At 41.7% G+C, this 15,215-nt stretch overlaps 22 non-coding genes and 16 pseudogenes across 22 annotated transcripts; all 38 read right to left on the reverse strand.

Moving 5' to 3' along the window:
- Nucleotides 1–35: 35 nt before the first annotated feature.
- On the reverse strand, nt 36–154 carry LOC142480469 (5S ribosomal RNA; annotated as a pseudogene).
- Nucleotides 155–439: 285 nt separating this feature from the next.
- LOC142480470 (5S ribosomal RNA) lies at nt 440–558 on the reverse strand (annotated as a pseudogene).
- Nucleotides 559–843: 285 nt separating this feature from the next.
- Nucleotides 844–962, reverse strand: LOC142480352 (5S ribosomal RNA). The gene has a single exon (XR_012795001.1). It is a non-coding gene; the product is annotated as a 5S ribosomal RNA (ribosomal RNA).
- Nucleotides 963–1,247: 285 nt separating this feature from the next.
- On the reverse strand, nt 1,248–1,366 carry LOC142480471 (5S ribosomal RNA; annotated as a pseudogene).
- Nucleotides 1,367–1,651: 285 nt separating this feature from the next.
- LOC142480353 (5S ribosomal RNA) lies at nt 1,652–1,770 on the reverse strand. Its single transcript, XR_012795002.1, has one exon. It is a non-coding gene; the product is annotated as a 5S ribosomal RNA (ribosomal RNA).
- Nucleotides 1,771–2,055: 285 nt separating this feature from the next.
- Nucleotides 2,056–2,174, reverse strand: LOC142480538 (5S ribosomal RNA; annotated as a pseudogene).
- Nucleotides 2,175–2,459: 285 nt separating this feature from the next.
- LOC142480836 (5S ribosomal RNA) lies at nt 2,460–2,578 on the reverse strand. Its single transcript, XR_012795321.1, has one exon. It is a non-coding gene; the product is annotated as a 5S ribosomal RNA (ribosomal RNA).
- A 285-nt stretch (nt 2,579–2,863) lies between these two features.
- Nucleotides 2,864–2,982, reverse strand: LOC142480232 (5S ribosomal RNA). The gene has a single exon (XR_012794887.1). It is a non-coding gene; the product is annotated as a 5S ribosomal RNA (ribosomal RNA).
- A 285-nt stretch (nt 2,983–3,267) lies between these two features.
- Nucleotides 3,268–3,386, reverse strand: LOC142480472 (5S ribosomal RNA; annotated as a pseudogene).
- A 285-nt stretch (nt 3,387–3,671) lies between these two features.
- On the reverse strand, nt 3,672–3,790 carry LOC142480473 (5S ribosomal RNA; annotated as a pseudogene).
- Nucleotides 3,791–4,075: 285 nt separating this feature from the next.
- Nucleotides 4,076–4,194, reverse strand: LOC142480354 (5S ribosomal RNA). The gene has a single exon (XR_012795003.1). It is a non-coding gene; the product is annotated as a 5S ribosomal RNA (ribosomal RNA).
- Nucleotides 4,195–4,479: 285 nt separating this feature from the next.
- On the reverse strand, nt 4,480–4,598 carry LOC142480837 (5S ribosomal RNA). The gene has a single exon (XR_012795322.1). It is a non-coding gene; the product is annotated as a 5S ribosomal RNA (ribosomal RNA).
- A 285-nt stretch (nt 4,599–4,883) lies between these two features.
- LOC142480500 (5S ribosomal RNA) lies at nt 4,884–5,002 on the reverse strand (annotated as a pseudogene).
- Nucleotides 5,003–5,287: 285 nt separating this feature from the next.
- LOC142480474 (5S ribosomal RNA) lies at nt 5,288–5,406 on the reverse strand (annotated as a pseudogene).
- Nucleotides 5,407–5,691: 285 nt separating this feature from the next.
- Nucleotides 5,692–5,810, reverse strand: LOC142480355 (5S ribosomal RNA). Its single transcript, XR_012795004.1, has one exon. It is a non-coding gene; the product is annotated as a 5S ribosomal RNA (ribosomal RNA).
- A 285-nt stretch (nt 5,811–6,095) lies between these two features.
- Nucleotides 6,096–6,214, reverse strand: LOC142480356 (5S ribosomal RNA). The gene has a single exon (XR_012795005.1). It is a non-coding gene; the product is annotated as a 5S ribosomal RNA (ribosomal RNA).
- A 285-nt stretch (nt 6,215–6,499) lies between these two features.
- LOC142480838 (5S ribosomal RNA) lies at nt 6,500–6,618 on the reverse strand. Its single transcript, XR_012795323.1, has one exon. It is a non-coding gene; the product is annotated as a 5S ribosomal RNA (ribosomal RNA).
- Nucleotides 6,619–6,903: 285 nt separating this feature from the next.
- Nucleotides 6,904–7,022, reverse strand: LOC142480233 (5S ribosomal RNA). The gene has a single exon (XR_012794888.1). It is a non-coding gene; the product is annotated as a 5S ribosomal RNA (ribosomal RNA).
- A 285-nt stretch (nt 7,023–7,307) lies between these two features.
- On the reverse strand, nt 7,308–7,426 carry LOC142480476 (5S ribosomal RNA; annotated as a pseudogene).
- A 285-nt stretch (nt 7,427–7,711) lies between these two features.
- LOC142480357 (5S ribosomal RNA) lies at nt 7,712–7,830 on the reverse strand. Its single transcript, XR_012795006.1, has one exon. It is a non-coding gene; the product is annotated as a 5S ribosomal RNA (ribosomal RNA).
- Nucleotides 7,831–8,115: 285 nt separating this feature from the next.
- On the reverse strand, nt 8,116–8,234 carry LOC142480839 (5S ribosomal RNA). The gene has a single exon (XR_012795324.1). It is a non-coding gene; the product is annotated as a 5S ribosomal RNA (ribosomal RNA).
- Nucleotides 8,235–8,519: 285 nt separating this feature from the next.
- Nucleotides 8,520–8,638, reverse strand: LOC142479748 (5S ribosomal RNA). The gene has a single exon (XR_012794417.1). It is a non-coding gene; the product is annotated as a 5S ribosomal RNA (ribosomal RNA).
- A 285-nt stretch (nt 8,639–8,923) lies between these two features.
- LOC142480501 (5S ribosomal RNA) lies at nt 8,924–9,042 on the reverse strand (annotated as a pseudogene).
- A 285-nt stretch (nt 9,043–9,327) lies between these two features.
- Nucleotides 9,328–9,446, reverse strand: LOC142480477 (5S ribosomal RNA; annotated as a pseudogene).
- Nucleotides 9,447–9,731: 285 nt separating this feature from the next.
- Nucleotides 9,732–9,850, reverse strand: LOC142480358 (5S ribosomal RNA). Its single transcript, XR_012795007.1, has one exon. It is a non-coding gene; the product is annotated as a 5S ribosomal RNA (ribosomal RNA).
- Nucleotides 9,851–10,135: 285 nt separating this feature from the next.
- LOC142480360 (5S ribosomal RNA) lies at nt 10,136–10,254 on the reverse strand. The gene has a single exon (XR_012795009.1). It is a non-coding gene; the product is annotated as a 5S ribosomal RNA (ribosomal RNA).
- Nucleotides 10,255–10,539: 285 nt separating this feature from the next.
- Nucleotides 10,540–10,658, reverse strand: LOC142480478 (5S ribosomal RNA; annotated as a pseudogene).
- Nucleotides 10,659–10,943: 285 nt separating this feature from the next.
- Nucleotides 10,944–11,062, reverse strand: LOC142480479 (5S ribosomal RNA; annotated as a pseudogene).
- A 285-nt stretch (nt 11,063–11,347) lies between these two features.
- On the reverse strand, nt 11,348–11,466 carry LOC142480361 (5S ribosomal RNA). Its single transcript, XR_012795010.1, has one exon. It is a non-coding gene; the product is annotated as a 5S ribosomal RNA (ribosomal RNA).
- Nucleotides 11,467–11,751: 285 nt separating this feature from the next.
- On the reverse strand, nt 11,752–11,870 carry LOC142480840 (5S ribosomal RNA). Its single transcript, XR_012795325.1, has one exon. It is a non-coding gene; the product is annotated as a 5S ribosomal RNA (ribosomal RNA).
- Nucleotides 11,871–12,155: 285 nt separating this feature from the next.
- On the reverse strand, nt 12,156–12,274 carry LOC142479749 (5S ribosomal RNA). The gene has a single exon (XR_012794418.1). It is a non-coding gene; the product is annotated as a 5S ribosomal RNA (ribosomal RNA).
- Nucleotides 12,275–12,559: 285 nt separating this feature from the next.
- Nucleotides 12,560–12,678, reverse strand: LOC142480480 (5S ribosomal RNA; annotated as a pseudogene).
- Nucleotides 12,679–12,963: 285 nt separating this feature from the next.
- On the reverse strand, nt 12,964–13,082 carry LOC142480481 (5S ribosomal RNA; annotated as a pseudogene).
- A 285-nt stretch (nt 13,083–13,367) lies between these two features.
- On the reverse strand, nt 13,368–13,486 carry LOC142480362 (5S ribosomal RNA). The gene has a single exon (XR_012795011.1). It is a non-coding gene; the product is annotated as a 5S ribosomal RNA (ribosomal RNA).
- Nucleotides 13,487–13,771: 285 nt separating this feature from the next.
- On the reverse strand, nt 13,772–13,890 carry LOC142480364 (5S ribosomal RNA). The gene has a single exon (XR_012795012.1). It is a non-coding gene; the product is annotated as a 5S ribosomal RNA (ribosomal RNA).
- Nucleotides 13,891–14,175: 285 nt separating this feature from the next.
- Nucleotides 14,176–14,294, reverse strand: LOC142480841 (5S ribosomal RNA). The gene has a single exon (XR_012795326.1). It is a non-coding gene; the product is annotated as a 5S ribosomal RNA (ribosomal RNA).
- A 285-nt stretch (nt 14,295–14,579) lies between these two features.
- On the reverse strand, nt 14,580–14,698 carry LOC142480234 (5S ribosomal RNA). The gene has a single exon (XR_012794889.1). It is a non-coding gene; the product is annotated as a 5S ribosomal RNA (ribosomal RNA).
- A 285-nt stretch (nt 14,699–14,983) lies between these two features.
- On the reverse strand, nt 14,984–15,102 carry LOC142480531 (5S ribosomal RNA; annotated as a pseudogene).
- Nucleotides 15,103–15,215: the final 113 nt, after the last annotated feature.

The following is a 15,215-nucleotide window of genomic DNA, read 5'->3' on the forward strand; positions in this document are numbered from 1 at the left end:
ATGTATATTTTCATTAGGGAAGCGAAAAATAAAAACACCTACAGCACCTGGTATTCCCAGGCAGTCTCCCAACCCGGTACTAATCAAGCCTCACCCTGCTTTGCTTCCGAGATCTGACAGGATCGGGCACTTTCAAGGTAGTAGGGCCGTAGGTGGAGATTGCTGTCTCATGATATCCTCTCATTCTTAAATTCATGAGCCTATATCTTGCTCCATGCATACACAGAGACTGAGAAAATGACAGGTGCACTCAAATGTACTATAGACGGAATTCTTGATGTCAGAATTCTATTTTGGAAGGTTGCATTGTGTTAAACTTTCTGAGGAAAAAACAATATATTTCTTTGCCACTGCGGGAAAAAGTAGCAAGAAATGAAACATTTTCTTTTGCTGCGAGGAATGCCATGTATATTTTCATTAGGGAAGCGAAAAATAAAAACACCTACAGCACCTGGTATTCCCAGGCAGTCTCCCAACCCGGTACTAATCAAGCCTCACCCTGCTTTGCTTCCGAGATCTGACAGGATCGGGCACTTTCAAGGTAGTAGGGCCGTAGGTGGAGATTGCTGTCTCATGATATCCTCTCATTCTTAAATTCATGAGCCTATATCTTGCTCCATGCATACACAGAGACTGAGAAAATGACAGGTGCACTCAAATGTACTATAGACGGAATTCTTGATGTCAGAATTCTATTTTGGAAGGTTGCATTGTGTTAAACTTTCTGAGGAAAAAACAATATATTTCTTTGCCACTGCGGGAAAAAGTAGCAAGAAATGAAACATTTTCTTTTGCTGCGAGGAATGCCATGTATATTTTCATTAGGGAAACGAAAAATAAAAACACCTACAGCACCTGGTATTCCCAGGCAGTCTCCCAACCCGGTACTAATCAATCCTCACCCTGCTTAGCTTCCGAGATCTGACGGGATCGGGCACTTTCAAGGTAGTATGGCCGTAGGTGGAGATTGCTGTCTCATGATGTCCTCTCATTCTTAAATTCATGAGCCTATATCTTGCTCCATGCATACACAGAGACTGAGAAAATGACAGGTGCACTCAAATGTACTATAGACGGAATTCTTGATGTCAGAATTCTATTTTGGAAGGTTGCATTGTGTTAAACTTTCTGAGGAAAAAACAATATATTTCTTTGCCACTGCGGGAAAAAGTAGCAAGAAATGAAACATTTTCTTTTGCTGCGAGGAATGCCATGTATATTTTCATTAGGGAAGCGAAAAATAAAAACACCTACAGCACCTGGTATTCCCAGGCAGTCTCCCAACCCGGTACTAATCAAGCCTCACCCTGCTTTGCTTCCGAGATCTGACAGGATCGGGCACTTTCAAGGTAGTAGGGCCGTAGGTGGAGATTGCTGTCTCATGATATCCTCTCATTCTTAAATTCATGAGCCTATATCTTGCTCCATGCATACACAGAGACTGAGAAAATGACAGGTGCACTCAAATGTACTATAGACGGAATTCTTGATGTCAGAATTCTATTTTGGAAGGTTGCATTGTGTTAAACTTTCTGAGGAAAAAACAATATATTTCTTTGCCACTGCGGGAAAAAGTAGCAAGAAATGAAACATTTTCTTTTGCTGCGAGGAATGCCATGTATATTTTCATTAGGGAAACGAAAAATAAAAACACCTACAGCACCTGGTATTCCCAGGCAGTCTCCCAACCCGGTACTAATCAATCCTCACCCTGCTTAGCTTCCGAGATCTGACGGGATCGGGCACTTTCAAGGTAGTATGGCCGTAGGTGGAGATTGCTGTCTCATGATGTCCTCTCATTCTTAAATTCATGAGCCTATATCTTGCTCCATGCATACACAGAGACTGAGAAAATGACAGGTGCACTCAAATGTACTATAGACGGAATTCTTGATGTCAGAATTCTATTTTGGAAGGTTGCATTGTGTTAAACTTTCTGAGGAAAAAACGTTATATTTCTTTGCCACTGCGGGAAAAAGTAGCAAGAAATGAAACATTTTCTTTTGCTGCGAGGAATGCCATGTATATTTTCATTAGGGAAGCGAAAAATAAAAACACCTACAGCACCTGGTATTCCCAGGCAGTCTAGCAACCCGGTGCTAATCAAGCCTCACCCTGCTTAGCTTCCGAGATCTGACGGGATCGGGCACTTTCAAGGTAGTATGGCCGTAGGTGGAGATTGCTGTCTCATGATATCCTCTCATTCTTAAATTCATGAGCCTATATCTTGCTCCATGCATACACAGAGACTGAGAAAATGACAGGTGTACTCAAATGTACTATAGACGGAATTCTTGATGTCAGAATTCTATTTTGGAAGGTTGCATTGTGTTAAACTTTCTGAGGAAAAAACGATATATTTCTTTGCCACTGCGGGAAAAAGTAGCAAGAAATGAAACATTTTCTTTTGCTGCGAGGAATGCCATGTATATTTTCATTAGGGAAGCGAAAAATAAAAACACCTACAGCACCTGGTATTCCCAGGCAGTCTCCCAACCCGGTACTAATCAAGCCTCACCCTGCTTAGCTTCCGAGATCTGACGGGATCGGGCACTTTCAAGGTAGTATGGCCGTAGGTGGAGATTGCTGTCTCATGATATCCTCTCATTCTTAAATTCATGAGCCTATATCTTGCTCCATGCATACACAGAGACTGAGAAAATGACAGGTGCACTCAAATGTACTATAGACGGAATTCTTGATGTCAGAATTCTATTTTGGAAGGTTGCATTGTGTTAAACTTTCTGAGGAAAAAACGATATATTTCTTTGCCACTGCGGGAAAAAGTAGCAAGAAATGAAACATTTTCTTTTGCTGCGAGGAATGCCATGTATATTTTCATTAGGGAAGCGAAAAATAAAAACACCTACAGCACCTGGTATTCCCAGGCAGTCTCCCAACCCGGTACTAATCAAGCCTCACCCTGCTTAGTTTCTGAGATCTGACGGGATCGGGCACTTTCAAGGTAGTATGGCCGTAGGTGGAGATTGCTGTCTCATGATATCCTCTCATTCTTAAATTCATGAGCCTATATCTTGCTCCATGCATACACAGAGACTGAGAAAATGACAGGTGCACTCAAATGTACTATAGACGGAATTCTTGATGTCAGAATTCTATTTTGGAAGGTTGCATTGTGTTAAACTTTCTGAGGAAAAAACGATATATTTCTTTGCCACTGCGGGAAAAAGTAGCAAGAAATGAAACATTTTCTTTTGCTGCGAGGAATGCCATGTATATTTTCATTAGGGAAGCGAAAAATAAAAACACCTACAGCACCTGGTATTCCCAGGCAGTCTCCCAACCCGGTACTAATCAAGCCTCACCCTGCTTTGCTTCCGAGATCTGACAGGATCGGGCACTTTCAAGGTAGTAGGGCCGTAGGTGGAGATTGCTGTCTCATGATATCCTCTCATTCTTAAATTCATGAGCCTATATCTTGCTCCATGCATACACAGAGACTGAGAAAATGACAGGTGCACTGAAATGTACTATAGACGGAATTCTTGATGTCAGAATTCTATTTTGGAAGGTTGCATTGTGTTAAACTTTCTGAGGAAAAAACAATATATTTCTTTGCCACTGCGGGAAAAAGTAGCAAGAAATGAAACATTTTCTTTTGCTGCGAGGAATGCCATGTATATTTTCATTAGGGAAGCGAAAAATAAAAACACCTACAGCACCTGGTATTCCCAGGCAGTCTCCCAACCCGGTACTAATCAAGCCTCACCCTGCTTTGCTTCCGAGATCTGACAGGATCGGGCACTTTCAAGGTAGTAGGGCCGTAGGTGGAGATTGCTGTCTCATGATATCCTCTCATTCTTAAATTCATGAGCCTATATCTTGCTCCATGCATACACAGAGACTGAGAAAATGACAGGTGCACTCAAATGTACTATAGACGGAATTCTTGATGTCAGAATTCTATTTTGGAAGGTTGCATTGTGTTAAACTTTCTGAGGAAAAAACAATATATTTCTTTGCCACTGCGGGAAAAAGTAGCAAGAAATGAAACATTTTCTTTTGCTGCGAGGAATGCCATGTATATTTTCATTAGGGAAGCGAAAAATAAAAACACCTACAGCACCTGGTATTCCCAGGCAGTCTCCCAACCCGGTACTAATCAATCCTCACCCTGCTTAGCTTCCGAGATCTGACGGGATCGGGCACTTTCAAGGTAGTATGGCCGTAGGTGGAGATTGCTGTCTCATGATGTCCTCTCATTCTTAAATTCATGAGCCTATATCTTGCTCCATGCATACACAGAGACTGAGAAAATGACAGGTGCACTCAAATGTACTATAGACGGAATTCTTGATGTCAGAATTCTATTTTGGAAGGTTGCATTGTGTTAAACTTTCTGAGGAAAAAACGATATATTTCTTTGCCACTGCGGGAAAAAGTAGCAAGAAATGAAACATTTTCTTTTGCTGCGAGGAATGCCATGTATATTTTCATTAGGGAAGCGAAAAATAAAAACACCTACAGCACCTGGTATTCCCAGGCAGTCTCCCAACCCGGTACTAATCAAGCCTCACCCTGCTTAGCTTCCGAGATCTGACGGGATCGGGCACTTTCAAGGTAGTATGGCCGTAGGTGGAGATTGCTGTCTCATGATATCCTCTCATTCTTAAATTCATGAGCCTATATCTTGCTCCATGCATACACAGAGACTGAGAAAATGACAGGTGTACTCAAATGTACTATAGACGGAATTCTTGATGTCAGAATTCTATTTTGGAAGGTTGCATTGTGTTAAACTTTCTGAGGAAAAAACGATATATTTCTTTGCCACTGCGGGAAAAAGTAGCAAGAAATGAAACATTTTCTTTTGCTGCGAGGAATGCCATGTATATTTTCATTAGGGAAGCGAAAAATAAAAACACCTACAGCACCTGGTATTCCCAGGCAGTCTCCCAACTCGGTACTAATCAAGCCTCACCCTGCTTTGCTTCCGAGATCTGACAGGATCGGGCACTTTCAAGGTAGTAGGGCCGTAGGTGGAGATTGCTGTCTCATGATATCCTCTCATTCTTAAATTCATGAGCCTATATCTTGCTCCATGCATACACAGAGACTGAGAAAATGACAGGTGCACTCAAATGTACTATAGACGGAATTCTTGATGTCAGAATTCTATTTTGGAAGGTTGCATTGTGTTAAACTTTCTGAGGAAAAAACGATATATTTCTTTGCCACTGCGGGAAAAAGTAGCAAGAAATGAAACATTTTCTTTTGCTGCGAGGAATGCCATGTATATTTTCATTAGGGAAGCGAAAAATAAAAACACCTACAGCACCTGGTATTCCCAGGCAGTCTCCCAACCCGGTACTAATCAAGCCTCACCCTGCTTTGCTTCCGAGATCTGACAGGATCGGGCACTTTCAAGGTAGTAGGGCCGTAGGTGGAGATTGCTGTCTCATGATATCCTCTCATTCTTAAATTCATGAGCCTATATCTTGCTCCATGCATACACAGAGACTGAGAAAATGACAGGTGCACTCAAATGTACTATAGACGGAATTCTTGATGTCAGAATTCTATTTTGGAAGGTTGCATTGTGTTAAACTTTCTGAGGAAAAAACAATATATTTCTTTGCCACTGCGGGAAAAAGTAGCAAGAAATGAAACATTTTCTTTTGCTGCGAGGAATGCCATGTATATTTTCATTAGGGAAGCGAAAAATAAAAACACCTACAGCACCTGGTATTCCCAGGCAGTCTCCCAACCCGGTACTAATCAATCCTCACCCTGCTTAGCTTCCGAGATCTGACGGGATCGGGCACTTTCAAGGTAGTATGGCCGTAGGTGGAGATTGCTGTCTCATGATGTCCTCTCATTCTTAAATTCATGAGCCTATATCTTGCTCCATGCATACACAGAGACTGAGAAAATGACAGGTGCACTCAAATGTACTATAGACGGAATTCTTGATGTCAGAATTCTATTTTGGAAGGTTGCATTGTGTTAAACTTTCTGAGGAAAAAACGATATATTTCTTTGCCACTGCGGGAAAAAGTAGCAAGAAATGAAACATTTTCTTTTGCTGCGAGGAATGCCATGTATATTTTCATTAGGGAAGCGAAAAATAAAAACACCTACAGCACCTGGTATTCCCAGGCAGTCTCCCAACCCGGTACTAATCAATCCTCACCCTGCTTAGCTTCCGAGATCTGACGGGATCGGGCACTTTCAAGGTAGTATGGCCGTAGGTGGAGATTGCTGTCTCATGATGTCCTCTCATTCTTAAATTCATGAGCCTATATCTTGCTCCATGCATACACAGAGACTGAGAAAATGACAGGTGCACTCAAATGTACTATAGACGGAATTCTTGATGTCAGAATTCTATTTTGGAAGGTTGCATTGTGTAAAACTTTCTGAGGAAAAAACGATATATTTCTTTGCCACTGCGGGAAAAAGTAGCAAGAAATGAAACATTTTCTTTTGCTGCGAGGAATGCCATGTATATTTTCATTAGGGAAGCGAAAAATAAAAACACCTACAGCACCTGGTATTCCCAGGCAGTCTCCCAACCCGGTACTAATCAAGCCTCACCCTGCTTAGCTTCCGAGATCTGACGGGATCGGGCACTTTCAAGGTAGTATGGCCGTAGGTGGAGATTGCTGTCTCATGATATCCTCTCATTCTTAAATTCATGAGCCTATATCTTGCTCCATGCATACACAGAGACTGAGAAAATGACAGGTGCACTCAAATGTACTATAGACGGAATTCTTGATGTCAGAATTCTATTTTGGAAGGTTGCATTGTGTTAAACTTTCTGAGGAAAAAACGATATATTTCTTTGCCACTGCGGGAAAAAGTAGCAAGAAATGAAACATTTTCTTTTGCTGCGAGGAATGCCATGTATATTTTCATTAGGGAAGCGAAAAATAAAAACACCTACAGCACCTGGTATTCCCAGGCAGTCTCCCAACCCGGTACTAATCAAGCCTCACCCTGCTTAGTTTCTGAGATCTGACGGGATCGGGCACTTTCAAGGTAGTATGGCCGTAGGTGGAGATTGCTGTCTCATGATATCCTCTCATTCTTAAATTCATGAGCCTATATCTTGCTCCATGCATACACAGAGACTGAGAAAATGACAGGTGCACTCAAATGTACTATAGACGGAATTCTTGATGTCAGAATTCTATTTTGGAAGGTTGCATTGTGTTAAACTTTCTGAGGAAAAAACAATATATTTCTTTGCCACTGCGGGAAAAAGTAGCAAGAAATGAAACATTTTCTTTTGCTGCGAGGAATGCCATGTATATTTTCATTAGGGAAGCGAAAAATAAAAACACCTACAGCACCTGGTATTCCCAGGCAGTCTCCCAACCCGGTACTAATCAAGCCTCACCCTGCTTTGCTTCCGAGATCTGACAGGATCGGGCACTTTCAAGGTAGTAGGGCCGTAGGTGGAGATTGCTGTCTCATGATATCCTCTCATTCTTAAATTCATGAGCCTATATCTTGCTCCATGCATACACAGAGACTGAGAAAATGACAGGTGCACTCAAATGTACTATAGACGGAATTCTTGATGTCAGAATTCTATTTTGGAAGGTTGCATTGTGTTAAACTTTCTGAGGAAAAAACAATATATTTCTTTGCCACTGCGGGAAAAAGTAGCAAGAAATGAAACATTTTCTTTTGCTGCGAGGAATGCCATGTATATTTTCATTAGGGAAGCGAAAAATAAAAACACCTACAGCACCTGGTATTCCCAGGCAGTCTCCCAACCCGGTACTAATCAATCCTCACCCTGCTTAGCTTCCGAGATCTGACGGGATCGGGCACTTTCAAGGTAGTATGGCCGTAGGTGGAGATTGCTGTCTCATGATGTCCTCTCATTCTTAAATTCATGAGCCTATATCTTGCTCCATGCATACACAGAGACTGAGAAAATGACAGGTGCACTCAAATGTACTATAGACGGAATTCTTGATGTCAGAATTCTATTTTGGAAGGTTGCATTGTGTTAAACTTTCTGAGGAAAAAACGATATATTTCTTTGCCACTGCGGGAAAAAGTAGCAAGAAATGAAACATTTTCTTTTGCTGCGAGGAATGCCATGTATATTTTCATTAGGGAAGCGAAAAATAAAAACACCTACAGCACCTGGTATTCCCAGGCAGTCTCCCAACCCGGTACTAATCAAGCCTCACCCTGCTTAGCTTCCGAGATCTGACGGGATCGGGCACTTTCAAGGTAGTATGGCCGTAGGTGGAGATTGCTGTCTCATGATATCCTCTCATTCTTAAATTCATGAGCCTATATCTTGCTCCATGCATACACAGAGACTGAGAAAATGACAGGTGTACTCAAATGTACTATAGACGGAATTCTTGATGTCAGAATTCTATTTTGGAAGGTTGCATTGTGTTAAACTTTCTGAGGAAAAAACGATATATTTCTTTGCCACTGCGGGAAAAAGTAGCAAGAAATGAAACATTTTCTTTTGCTGCGAGGAATGCCATGTATATTTTCATTAGGGAAGCGAAAAATAAAAACACCTACAGCACCTGGTATTCCCAGACAGTCTCCCAACCCGGTACTAATCAAGCCTCACCCTGCTTAGCTTCCGAGATCTGACGGGATCGGGCACTTTCAAGGTAGTATGGCCGTAGGTGGAGATTGCTGTCTCATGATATCCTCTCATTCTTAAATTCATGAGCCTATATCTTGCTCCATGCATACACAGAGACTGAGAAAATGACAGGTGCACTCAAATGTACTATAGACGGAATTCTTGATGTCAGAATTCTATTTTGGAAGGTTGCATTGTGTTAAACTTTCTGAGGAAAAAACGATATATTTCTTTGCCACTGCGGGAAAAAGTAGCAAGAAATGAAACATTTTCTTTTGCTGCGAGGAATGCCATGTATATTTTCATTAGGGAAGCGAAAAATAAAAACACCTACAGCACCTGGTATTCCCAGGCAGTCTCCCAACTCGGTACTAATCAAGCCTCACCCTGCTTTGCTTCCGAGATCTGACAGGATCGGGCACTTTCAAGGTAGTAGGGCCGTAGGTGGAGATTGCTGTCTCATGATATCCTCTCATTCTTAAATTCATGAGCCTATATCTTGCTCCATGCATACACAGAGACTGAGAAAATGACAGGTGCACTCAAATGTACTATAGACGGAATTCTTGATGTCAGAATTCTATTTTGGAAGGTTGCATTGTGTTAAACTTTCTGAGGAAAAAACGATATATTTCTTTGCCACTGCGGGAAAAAGTAGCAAGAAATGAAACATTTTCTTTTGCTGCGAGGAATGCCATGTATATTTTCATTAGGGAAGCGAAAAATAAAAACACCTACAGCACCTGGTATTCCCAGGCAGTCTCCCAACCCGGTACTAATCAAGCCTCACCCTGCTTTGCTTCCGAGATCTGACAGGATCGGGCACTTTCAAGGTAGTAGGGCCGTAGGTGGAGATTGCTGTCTCATGATATCCTCTCATTCTTAAATTCATGAGCCTATATCTTGCTCCATGCATACACAGAGACTGAGAAAATGACAGGTGCACTCAAATGTACTATAGACGGAATTCTTGATGTCAGAATTCTATTTTGGAAGGTTGCATTGTGTTAAACTTTCTGAGGAAAAAACAATATATTTCTTTGCCACTGCGGGAAAAAGTAGCAAGAAATGAAACATTTTCTTTTGCTGCGAGGAATGCCATGTATATTTTCATTAGGGAAGCGAAAAATAAAAACACCTACAGCACCTGGTATTCCCAGGCAGTCTCCCAACCCGGTACTAATCAATCCTCACCCTGCTTAGCTTCCGAGATCTGACGGGATCGGGCACTTTCAAGGTAGTATGGCCGTAGGTGGAGATTGCTGTCTCATGATGTCCTCTCATTCTTAAATTCATGAGCCTATATCTTGCTCCATGCATACACAGAGACTGAGAAAATGACAGGTGCACTCAAATGTACTATAGACGGAATTCTTGATGTCAGAATTCTATTTTGGAAGGTTGCATTGTGTTAAACTTTCTGAGGAAAAAACGATATATTTCTTTGCCACTGCGGGAAAAAGTAGCAAGAAATGAAACATTTTCTTTTGCTGCGAGGAATGCCATGTATATTTTCATTAGGGAAGCGAAAAATAAAAACACCTACAGCACCTGGTATTCCCAGGCAGTCTCCCAACCCGGTACTAATCAATCCTCACCCTGCTTAGCTTCCGAGATCTGACGGGATCGGGCACTTTCAAGGTAGTATGGCCGTAGGTGGAGATTGCTGTCTCATGATGTCCTCTCATTCTTAAATTCATGAGCCTATATCTTGCTCCATGCATACACAGAGACTGAGAAAATGACAGGTGCACTCAAATGTACTATAGACGGAATTCTTGATGTCAGAATTCTATTTTGGAAGGTTGCATTGTGTTAAACTTTCTGAGGAAAAAACGATATATTTCTTTGCCACTGCGGGAAAAAGTAGCAAGAAATGAAACATTTTCTTTTGCTGCGAGGAATGCCATGTATATTTTCATTAGGGAAGCGAAAAATAAAAACACCTACAGCACCTGGTATTCCCAGGCAGTCTCCCAACCCGGTACTAATCAAGCCTCACCCTGCTTTGCTTCCGAGATCTGACAGGATCGGGCACTTTCAAGGTAGTAGGGCCGTAGGTGGAGATTGCTGTCTCATGATATCCTCTCATTCTTAAATTCATGAGCCTATATCTTGCTCCATGCATACACAGAGACTGAGAAAATGACAGGTGCACTGAAATGTACTATAGACGGAATTCTTGATGTCAGAATTCTATTTTGGAAGGTTGCATTGTGTTAAACTTTCTGAGGAAAAAACAATATATTTCTTTGCCACTGCGGGAAAAAGTAGCAAGAAATGAAACATTTTCTTTTGCTGCGAGGAATGCCATGTATATTTTCATTAGGGAAGCGAAAAATAAAAACACCTACAGCACCTGGTATTCCCAGGCAGTCTCCCAACCCGGTACTAATCAAGCCTCACCCTGCTTTGCTTCCGAGATCTGACAGGATCGGGCACTTTCAAGGTAGTAGGGCCGTAGGTGGAGATTGCTGTCTCATGATATCCTCTCATTCTTAAATTCATGAGCCTATATCTTGCTCCATGCATACACAGAGACTGAGAAAATGACAGGTGCACTCAAATGTACTATAGACGGAATTCTTGATGTCAGAATTCTATTTTGGAAGGTTGCATTGTGTTAAACTTTCTGAGGAAAAAACAATATATTTCTTTGCCACTGCGGGAAAAAGTAGCAAGAAATGAAACATTTTCTTTTGCTGCGAGGAATGCCATGTATATTTTCATTAGGGAAGCGAAAAATAAAAACACCTACAGCACCTGGTATTCCCAGGCAGTCTCCCAACCCGGTACTAATCAATCCTCACCCTGCTTAGCTTCCGAGATCTGACGGGATCGGGCACTTTCAAGGTAGTATGGCCGTAGGTGGAGATTGCTGTCTCATGATGTCCTCTCATTCTTAAATTCATGAGCCTATATCTTGCTCCATGCATACACAGAGACTGAGAAAATGACAGGTGCACTCAAATGTACTATAGACGGAATTCTTGATGTCAGAATTCTATTTTGGAAGGTTGCATTGTGTTAAACTTTCTGAGGAAAAAACGATATATTTCTTTGCCACTGCGGGAAAAAGTAGCAAGAAATGAAACATTTTCTTTTGCTGCGAGGAATGCCATGTATATTTTCATTAGGGAAGCGAAAAATAAAAACACCTACAGCACCTGGTATTCCCAGGCAGTCTCCCAACCCGGTACTAATCAAGCCTCACCCTGCTTAGCTTCCGAGATCTGACGGGATCGGGCACTTTCAAGGTAGTATGGCCGTAGGTGGAGATTGCTGTCTCATGATATCCTCTCATTCTTAAATTCATGAGCCTATATCTTGCTCCATGCATACACAGAGACTGAGAAAATGACAGGTGTACTCAAATGTACTATAGACGGAATTCTTGATGTCAGAATTCTATTTTGGAAGGTTGCATTGTGTTAAACTTTCTGAGGAAAAAACGATATATTTCTTTGCCACTGCGGGAAAAAGTAGCAAGAAATGAAACATTTTCTTTTGCTGCGAGGAATGCCATGTATATTTTCATTAGGGAAGCGAAAAATAAAAACACCTACAGCACCTGGTATTCCCAGACAGTCTCCCAACCCGGTACTAATCAAGCCTCACCCTGCTTAGCTTCCGAGATCTGACGGGATCGGGCACTTTCAAGGTAGTATGGCCGTAGGTGGAGATTGCTGTCTCATGATATCCTCTCATTCTTAAATTCATGAGCCTATATCTTGCTCCATGCATACACAGAGACTGAGAAAATGACAGGTGCACTCAAATGTACTATAGACGGAATTCTTGATGTCAGAATTCTATTTTGGAAGGTTGCATTGTGTTAAACTTTCTGAGGAAAAAACGATATATTTCTTTGCCACTGCGGGAAAAAGTAGCAAGAAATGAAACATTTTCTTTTGCTGCGAGGAATGCCATGTATATTTTCATTAGGGAAGCGAAAAATAAAAACACCTACAGCACCTGGTATTCCCAGGCAGTCTCCCAACCCGGTACTAATCAAGCCTCACCCTGCTTTGCTTCCGAGATCTGACAGGATCGGGCACTTTCAAGGTAGTAGGGCCGTAGGTGGAGATTGCTGTCTCATGATATCCTCTCATTCTTAAATTCATGAGCCTATATCTTGCTCCATGCATACACAGAGACTGAGAAAATGACAGGTGCACTCAAATGTACTATAGACGGAATTCTTGATGTCAGAATTCTATTTTGGAAGGTTGCATTGTGTTAAACTTTCTGAGGAAAAAACGATATATTTCTTTGCCACTGCGGGAAAAAGTAGCAAGAAATGAAACATTTTCTTTTGCTGCGAGGAATGCCATGTATATTTTCATTAGGGAAGCGAAAAATAAAAACACCTACAGCACCTGGTATTCCCAGGCAGTCTCCCAACCCGGTACTAATCAAGCCTCACCCTGCTTTGCTTCCGAGATCTGACAGGATCGGGCACTTTCAAGGTAGTAGGGCCGTAGGTGGAGATTGCTGTCTCATGATATCCTCTCATTCTTAAATTCATGAGCCTATATCTTGCTCCATGCATACACAGAGACTGAGAAAATGACAGGTGCACTCAAATGTACTATAGACGGAATTCTTGATGTCAGAATTCTATTTTGGAAGGTTGCATTGTGTTAAACTTTCTGAGGAAAAAACAATATATTTCTTTGCCACTGCGGGAAAAAGTAGCAAGAAATGAAACATTTTCTTTTGCTGCGAGGAATGCCATGTATATTTTCATTAGGGAAGCGAAAAATAAAAACACCTACAGCACCTGGTATTCCCAGGCAGTCTCCCAACCCGGTACTAATCAATCCTCACCCTGCTTAGCTTCCGAGATCTGACGGGATCGGGCACTTTCAAGGTAGTATGGCCGTAGGTGGAGATTGCTGTCTCATGATGTCCTCTCATTCTTAAATTCATGAGCCTATATCTTGCTCCATGCATACACAGAGACTGAGAAAATGACAGGTGCACTCAAATGTACTATAGACGGAATTCTTGATGTCAGAATTCTATTTTGGAAGGTTGCATTGTGTTAAACTTTCTGAGGAAAAAACGATATATTTCTTTGCCACTGCGGGAAAAAGTAGCAAGAAATGAAACATTTTCTTTTGCTGCGAGGAATGCCATGTATATTTTCATTAGGGAAGCGAAAAATAAAAACACCTACAGCACCTGGTATTCCCAGGCAGTCTCCCAACCCGGTACTAATCAATCCTCACCCTGCTTAGCTTCCGAGATCTGACGGGATCGGGCACTTTCAAGGTAGTATGGCCGTAGGTGGAGATTGCTGTCTCATGATGTCCTCTCATTCTTAAATTCATGAGCCTATATCTTGCTCCATGCATACACAGAGACTGAGAAAATGACAGGTGCACTCAAATGTACTATAGACGGAATTCTTGATGTCAGAATTCTATTTTGGAAGGTTGCATTGTGTTAAACTTTCTGAGGAAAAAACGATATATTTCTTTGCCACTGCGGGAAAAAGTAGCAAGAAATGAAACATTTTCTTTTGCTGCGAGGAATGCCATGTATATTTTCATTAGGGAAGCGAAAAATAAAAACACCTACAGCACCTGGTATTCCCAGGCAGTCTCCCAACCCGGTACTAATCAAGCCTCACCCTGCTTAGCTTCCGAGATCTGACGGGATCGGGCACTTTCAAGGTAGTATGGCCGTAGGTGGAGATTGCTGTCTCATGATATCCTCTCATTCTTAAATTCATGAGCCTATATCTTGCTCCATGCATACACAGAGACTGAGAAAATGACAGGTGTACTCAAATGTACTATAGACGGAATTCTTGATGTCAGAATTCTATTTTGGAAGGTTGCATTGTGTTAAACTTTCTGAGGAAAAAACGATATATTTCTTTGCCACTGCGGGAAAAAGTAGCAAGAAATGAAACATTTTCTTTTGCTGCGAGGAATGCCATGTATATTTTCATTAGGGAAGCGAAAAATAAAAACACCTACAGCACCTGGTATTCCCAGGCAGTCTCCCAACCCGGTACTAATCAAGCCTCACCCTGCTTAGTTTCTGAGATCTGACGGGATCGGGCACTTTCAAGGTAGTATGGCCGTAGGTGGAGATTGCTGTCTCATGATATCCTCTCATTCTTAAATTCATGAGCCTATATCTTGCTCCATGCATACACAGAGACTGAGAAAATGACAGGTGCACTCAAATGTACTATAGACGGAATTCTTGATGTCAGAATTCTATTTTGGAAGGTTGCATTGTGTTAAACTTTCTGAGGAAAAAACGATATATTTCTTTGCCACTGCGGGAAAAAGTAGCAAGAAATGAAACATTTTCTTTTGCTGCGAGGAATGCCATGTATATTTTCATTAGGGAAGCGAAAAATAAAAACACCTACAGCACCTGGTATTCCCAGGCAGTCTCCCAACCCGGTACTAATCAAGCCTCAACCTGCTTTGCTTCCGAGATCTGACAGGATCGGGCACTTTCAAGGTAGTAGGGCCGTAGGTGGAGATTGCTGTCTCATGATATCCTCTCATTCTTAAATTCATGAGCCTATATCTTGCTCCATGCATACACAGAGACTGAGAAAATGACAGGTGCACTCAAATGTACTATAGAC

Source organism: Ascaphus truei, unplaced genomic scaffold, assembly GCF_040206685.1.
Source record: "Ascaphus truei isolate aAscTru1 unplaced genomic scaffold, aAscTru1.hap1 HAP1_SCAFFOLD_242, whole genome shotgun sequence".
NCBI lineage: Eukaryota > Metazoa > Chordata > Amphibia > Anura > Ascaphidae > Ascaphus > Ascaphus truei.